The sequence below is a fragment of the Triticum aestivum genome, chromosome 7B (genome assembly GCF_018294505.1).
Source record: "Triticum aestivum cultivar Chinese Spring chromosome 7B, IWGSC CS RefSeq v2.1, whole genome shotgun sequence".
In the NCBI taxonomy this organism is placed as follows: Eukaryota; Viridiplantae; Streptophyta; class Magnoliopsida; order Poales; family Poaceae; genus Triticum; species Triticum aestivum.
The window spans coordinates 760,307,529-760,314,439 of record NC_057813.1 but is presented as its reverse complement, the minus strand read 5'-3'; positions in this window follow the sequence as shown (position 1 = coordinate 760,314,439).

The window sequence follows — 6,911 nt, the reverse complement described above, 5'->3', positions numbered from 1 at the left end:
ATCACGGTTCAAGCTGGCAGGGCTGACATCATCACCTGCACCCGAGGCAACTCCGGCAACTACTCCACGCGGTCCGCCTAAGATGTTCAGTTTGAAGAGCGCCCGACACTCGACTTCACAGCAACCATCTGGAAGGCCTGGGCTCCTGACAAGATGAAAGTCCTTCTCTGGCTGCTGCACTTAGATCGACTATGGTGCAACGATAGACTACAGAGACGCGGGTGGATTAACAGCTACCTCTGCCAGCTATGCCTGCGCAACCTTGAGTCCTCGTCGCACCTGTTCTGGGAGTGCACCATTGCCATTCAGTGCTGGAACGAGGTGGCAACCTGGCTAGGCTTCCACTCTTTCAGCCATTCCATTTGGTGCACGGGAAGCTCCACTGCCGAGAGGGTTCGTTTGATCATCAATGGAGCCAACCCAGGCACGAGGAAGCGCACCAGATCGCTGCTCACTTTGATGGTCTGGCAAATCTGGTTACAGCGGAATGTGTGCACCTTCAAAGGGAAATCACCATGCACCCGCAGCATCATAGCTGCCTGCCGCCGCGACATGGAGCAGTGGAGGATCGCCGGAGCAAAATGCATAGCGCACCCCCTTGGGGACGTGCCGTGAAAATAACATAATCAGGCCCCTCTCGCCAGCTTACACTCTTGCTAGGCTGGCTATGTAATCTCTTCTCCACCCCACCGATCACTTGATCAGACTATGTATTTTTCCCGCTCTCTCCTCCTATGAAATGAAAGCCAGAAATGGCTACTTTAAAAAAAAATCAAGGCTGCACACCAGACAGCCCGGTGGATATGCCGGAAAAAACGACCTGAGCATACACCATACTCACCACAGAGATCACACCAGCTCTGAGGGTCATGCAGGTTACTGAAAATTTGGTTAGCTCCCACACCGCTTCCATACCCATCCCAAGCAGCATGCATCGCCATGCACATGAAAAGATAGATGAAGATGCCGCTGACCCAAAGCATAAAGATTCATGCCACAAAACTGCAACATGTTGAGATAAGGGGATGTTGAGATAACTTGTTGACCACAAAACTGGAAGAGCTTCAGCAAATATGCTCATTAACCCGAGAGTTTGCAGTTTTAAGCAACCCTACCTCGTGGAGAGGACAAGGCAGACAAATAACACATGCCTAAACACCAATTGTGCATGTGAAACAATCTGAGCACAACATGCTTGCTAGCAAGCTATAAGAAAAACAGCCAATCACATATCACAGGAAGACGATACATGATAGATTGGTGAACCTCCATCATCCTAGTCGAATTACAAGAGCAATAATGTCAAACCAGAAGACCCATCCAGCAAGCGGTGGTAGTACTGCTCGTCATCCTCTGAACCTTCTGGATCATCACAACCTTCTGAATCATTGGCGGTGTATTCCGCTGGGTAGTGCTCTCGGTACTTGATGCTAGGGAAGCAAGCCTCCTCGTCCTTCATAAAGGCGTCCCAACGTGCTACAATCCTGACCATGAACGTCTTTAGGTTTTCGTCCGAGTCGTCGTCGCTGTTGCACAATTTCTCGTACGGCACATCGTCCTCATCCGAGCCGCAGCAGCAGTTGGCCTTGATGATTCTCTCCTCCACCAGCGCCTCCACGTCAGCAAGAGCAAGGGCAGCGGTGAAGGGCTTGGGCGGGAAACCCTCGCAGCCGGCCGCCTCCATGGAAAACTGCATCTTCTCGATGGTGTCTTCTCTCTTGCTGACCGCTGGCGGCGCATCCTCACGGTCCTCCTCCGCCTTCTTTTTCATCGGCAGAAGCGAACCATCCCGCTCCTTCTTCTCCGGCTGGGGCTGGTACCGAAACCCTGGGAGTACCTAGAACTCATCTAGATGAGATATAATTTGGTCTCATTCATTTTGAAAAAAAGAACAGATACAACCCACGTCAGCACACACGCATCTTATAGCATCACATCCAATGGCTATAAAAGGTGAATGAGACCAAATTATAACTCATCTAGATGAGTTCTAGCAAAACTGCATATTGTTTTTGTTCTATCGCCGCCGAACATAGGTATGTACGATCAGGGCTCGATCGATGTGTATATAGGGCATAGGCGAATCGTTCGTATGTATCCTCATCGTGTCAGGCTCGTTTTTCTTAGTTTTTGAGGGGAGGCCGGACTCGTATTCATATGTCTGGAGACTTGTTCCAGTGTTAAAGACGTACGTTGCAACTTGATTTGGGTAAGTTGTCGGGTCCCATGCGATGGAGGACTCCGTTCCCAGTCTGTCTCCGGATTGACGTAAGTGCGGTATTAACAGAGTTTACACGGCGTACCTGCTCAGAACCAGCCTCGTCGGAGACGAGGTATGACCATCCCTTCCTTACCGACCTATTGCAAGCCTGAAACACGATCATCAATGGCATCGTCCCTGGAGCTGGAGATTGCGACACCATGGTGACTTGATGCCCATGTTTCACCAGTTTTTTGAGGGGCAGCTTCAATTGTTCAAGCTAAATTTTGGGACGATTACTCTTCTGCCTAAGAAGACTGACGCTGTTCGGATTGAGCAGTTTCGACCCATTTGTTTGCTAAATGTGAGTTTCAAGATCTTCACTAAGGTGGGGACAAATAGGCTTACACAAATAGCACACTCAGTAGTTCAGCCGTCTCAGACAGCTTTCATGCCGGATAGAAACATCCTGGAAGGGGTTGTTGTCTTGCATGAAACGCTCCACGAAATCCACTCCAAAAAACTTGATGGCGTAGTTTTTAAAGTGGATTTTGAAAAAGCATATGATAAAGTCAAATGGCCTTTCTTTCAACAAGCGTTGCGTATGAAAGGTTTTGATCCGGCCTGAAGAAACCAAATTGACTCTTTAACGCAAAAAGGGAGTGTCGGGATTAAGGTGAATGATGACGTGGGTCATTATTTTCAAACACACAAGGGGCTACGGCAAGGAGACCCTATGTCACCGATCCTGTTTAACATAGTGGCTGACATGCTGACTATTTTAATAGGTCGGGCAAAGGATGCAGGACAGGTAGGTGGCCTGGTCCCACATCTAGTAGATGGCGGGTTATCTATTCTCCAGTATGCTGATGATACTATCATATTTATGGAGCATGATATGGCGAAAGCAACGAACATGAAGCTGCTGCTTTGCTTATTTGAACAATTGTCCGGGCTTAAAATCAACTTCCACAAGAGCGAATTGTTTTGCTTTGGAAGAGCTAATGATGACCGGGAATCGTATCAACAATTGTTCGGATGTGAATTGGGTTCTTTACCATTTACGTATTTAGGTATACCCATTCATCATCGTAAGCTAACCAATGCTGAGTGGAAATGTTTGGAGGATCGTTTTGAAAAGAAACTGAGCTGTTGGAAAGGAAAGCTCATGTCATATGGAGGTCGATTAATTCTGATTAACTCGGTCCTTACTAGTATGCCTATGTTTCTGTTATCCTTTTTCTTGGTTCCGGTCGGAGTTAGGAAAAGGTTAGATTTCTATCGATCTCGATTCTTTTGGCAAATTGATGAGCTTAAACGGAAGTATATACTTGCGAAGTGGGATATTATCTGCAGACCTAAGGACCAAGGTGGCCTAGGTATTGAAAATCTGGAAATCAAAAATATATGTTTCCTTAGCAAGTGGCTTTTTAAGTTGTCATCTGAGACAGAGGCCACTTGGGCGCAGATTTTACGCAATAAGTATCTTTTTGCTAAAACCTTGGCCCAGGTGTCTATGAGACCTTCAGATTCGCCCTTTTGGAAGGGTCTGATGCGAGTTAAACAAATATTTTTCAACAAGACTAAATTTATTGTTGGGAATGGTACCACGACGAGGTTTTGGGAGGATACGTGGCTTGGGGAGACCCCATTAGCACTTCAATATCCTTCTTTGTATAACATAGTCCAACGTAGAGGTGCCTATGTTGCTACTGTTTTACAGTCCGTTCCCCTCAATATCAGCTTTAGGCGGACGCTTGTTGGTAATCGTTGGGAGGCCTGGCTCCATCTGGTTCGACGTTTGATGGATGTCCGGTTGTCTGCTAACCCTGATCAGCTGCATTTGAAACTTACTAAGAACGGTGTGTTCTCGGTCAAATCAATGTATCAGGCTGTGATTAACTCCTCTGTCATCCCTACCTCCTTACATGTTTGGAAAGTTAAGGTACCCTTACGTATTAAAGTGTTTATGTGGTTTGTACATAAACAAGTCATTCTGACTAAGGATAATCTTGCAAAACGTAATTGGGTAGGTCCGTCTCGGTGTAGCTTGTGTGATCATTCTGAAAACATCAAACACCTCTTTCTCGATTGTCCGTTGGCTAAGATTCTGTGGCGGTTGGTTCATATTGCTTTTAATATCAGTCAGCCCACCTCTATTAGTATGTTATTTGGAACATGGCTAGATGGGATGGATTCTGACATTGCAAGACACATTCGGATTGGCGTTTGTGCACTTTTGTGGGCAATATGGAATTGCAGAAATGACTTAATCTTTAACCGATCAACAAACATTAATTTTTTGCAGGTTATCTTCAAGGCCACGGCGTTCATCCTTATGTGGTCGCTACTCACTCCGACGGATGCCAGGGAGCGTTTGGTTACTCCGTCTACCCGATGGGAGATGGTAGCTCGGGATATTTTGAACCGGTTTGGATGGCGGTCATGTAATAGGATAGAGTGATCCTATAGTTTTGCCAGCCGGTTGTGGCTTTGGGCTTTTCTTATTTACAGATTTTGTTATAGTTTGTACTATGACCTTTCGGTATAGTTTGTACTATGACCTTTCGGTACTTTGCGACTGGTTTTTTACTTTTAATAATATGAGCCGTATGCATCTTTCTGATGCAGAGGCTGGGGCACGGCCCCTTTTCCAAAAAAAGAAAAAATGGACCCTCCCCACCATCTTGCTTGAGATCATGGCACGCTCAGACCTGCGCACACATATCCGCTTCGCTGCAGTGTGCATGACCTTCATTGCAACGTAGCCAAAGGGCAAAGTCCCAGGTGATGCCACAACATGAATTCAAATTTTAGTCCACAAGATTTTCTTCTTTATTTTTAGTTGTCAAGTCTTCGATGGGATCAAGCCATTCCTGATCAAATCCTTTTATTGATCCACTCTTCTGTTTTCTTCTCATCTGGTGCTCTATAATAATATAAGTAGGCTTGGATATTAGACGAGCTTTCTCGAACATCTGGTCAGTCGTTAGTTTGGCTGCGTCTCAGTAGCATGCTTCTGAAAACCTTGGGACTGGTTGCTTTTCCGCTTCATTAATAAAAAGAGGGGCAGGGGGGGCAACCCCCTTTCATTCAAAAAAAAAATTTAGTTGTCAAGTCGTGTGTGTCTTGTATTATTGACAGTAAGATTGTGTTGTGTTGGGAAAACCAGCAATACTGTAGCTGCATGGGACGGAACAGCGTATTTATGATTTCTATCCTGAATCAGTTGTTGTAACCTGAAGAATTTAGAAAGAAAATAGGAAGAGTGTATGGACTGTGGAGGCTATTTTGTGGTTTCTAAATCCTTGAGTCTCGGCCTGCAACCTAAAGGGAGACTCTGCTTTTTTTTGAGGATTAAAGGGAGACTCTGCTAACATGTTGAAATAGAGTCTTTAGCCTCCATGAGTAGAGCAGAAGTCACACACTCGGTGGCCATGTAGCTCATCTCCTCGCATCGTCCGTGTTGGGCGTCTCAGGGGAACCCTACCGCCCCAGCCGCTAGCCACCCATCGCTGGCGGCGGCGGTGGGGCGCTCCTACCTGTTTCTTTTTTATTAGTATGTGCAACCTTCACCGATCCCATCGCCTCCGATCTGATCTAGGCTTGCGCTTGGGTCAGCAGCCCTCTACGGATCAAGTCTGCGTGCAAAATCATAGCCCAACACCAGTGTGCATGTGCATGGGGCACGATGCATCCACACCTGCATGCAAATCGTTGGTGGCTTGCTGCCGTTGACATGCATCTCGCTCCGACGTCCGAGAACGGAAGGCCAACAACCTGCCAGATCGGTAGTCCACAACGCAGGAATGTGGCGGCCAGATAGTAAGGACCACGACACAGGACGGCGGCGGCCAGATCGTGAGCCCGACGACACAGGACCCACGGGTCTGGTCCACGCGACGCCATGTTGTGATCGGATCGAGTTTGTGGGTTTTGTGGAGTCCATGGTGTCGCCGGCGATCTGCCGCTGCACCACATGGACCGGACGGGTGATGAGACACTCGCGGACATGCGTATGCTCCATGCAATGTAGAGTTCTGAGAAGAGTGAGTTTGTGGGCGCTAGAATTGTCCGGGGAGTTACCGGCAAACTGTTGCCGCAACACACGGACCATCAAGGCGCCAAGAGTGATCGTCCCCAACAACAGGCTCGGGAGGGACATTACATTGCAGGTTTGCTTCGCAGGGTCAGTGCGGCTAAACTCCTCGACTAGATCTCCGCACCAGAAATTGGCCTAATTTTCAGACACTGTCGTCCATCATTGTTGTGGAACTGTCACACTCTGATTTGTCGGCACCATGAGGTACACCATGACATATTTACCGCCAATTACCGTCGTGCTGACAATGATCGAATGACCAGAGGTCTTCATGGCTCATGTTGAGTTTGAGATTTCAAGTCATGACCGTGGCGAGTTTGGTTGTGGTGAAGATAGTGGACCGGCGTTTTGCAGGAGTCCTTGCTAGCAAGGGCGACAACACATGGGGACTTCTTGGTGTTGATCTTTGGGCACAAAGTCTCGACTTCCCAGGTGAAAACCTTTGGTTTGACCTTCACTGGTTGTACCTGGCAATGGCGGGTCTTCATTCATCTCTTTGTTGAAGGCGTTTCTTGGAGTTCAGTCGGACTTTCTTCAGGGTGAAACCCCATGATCTATGATCAGGCGACAACGGCGTTGGTGCACGGTTTCCTTCTTGGAGGCGTCGTT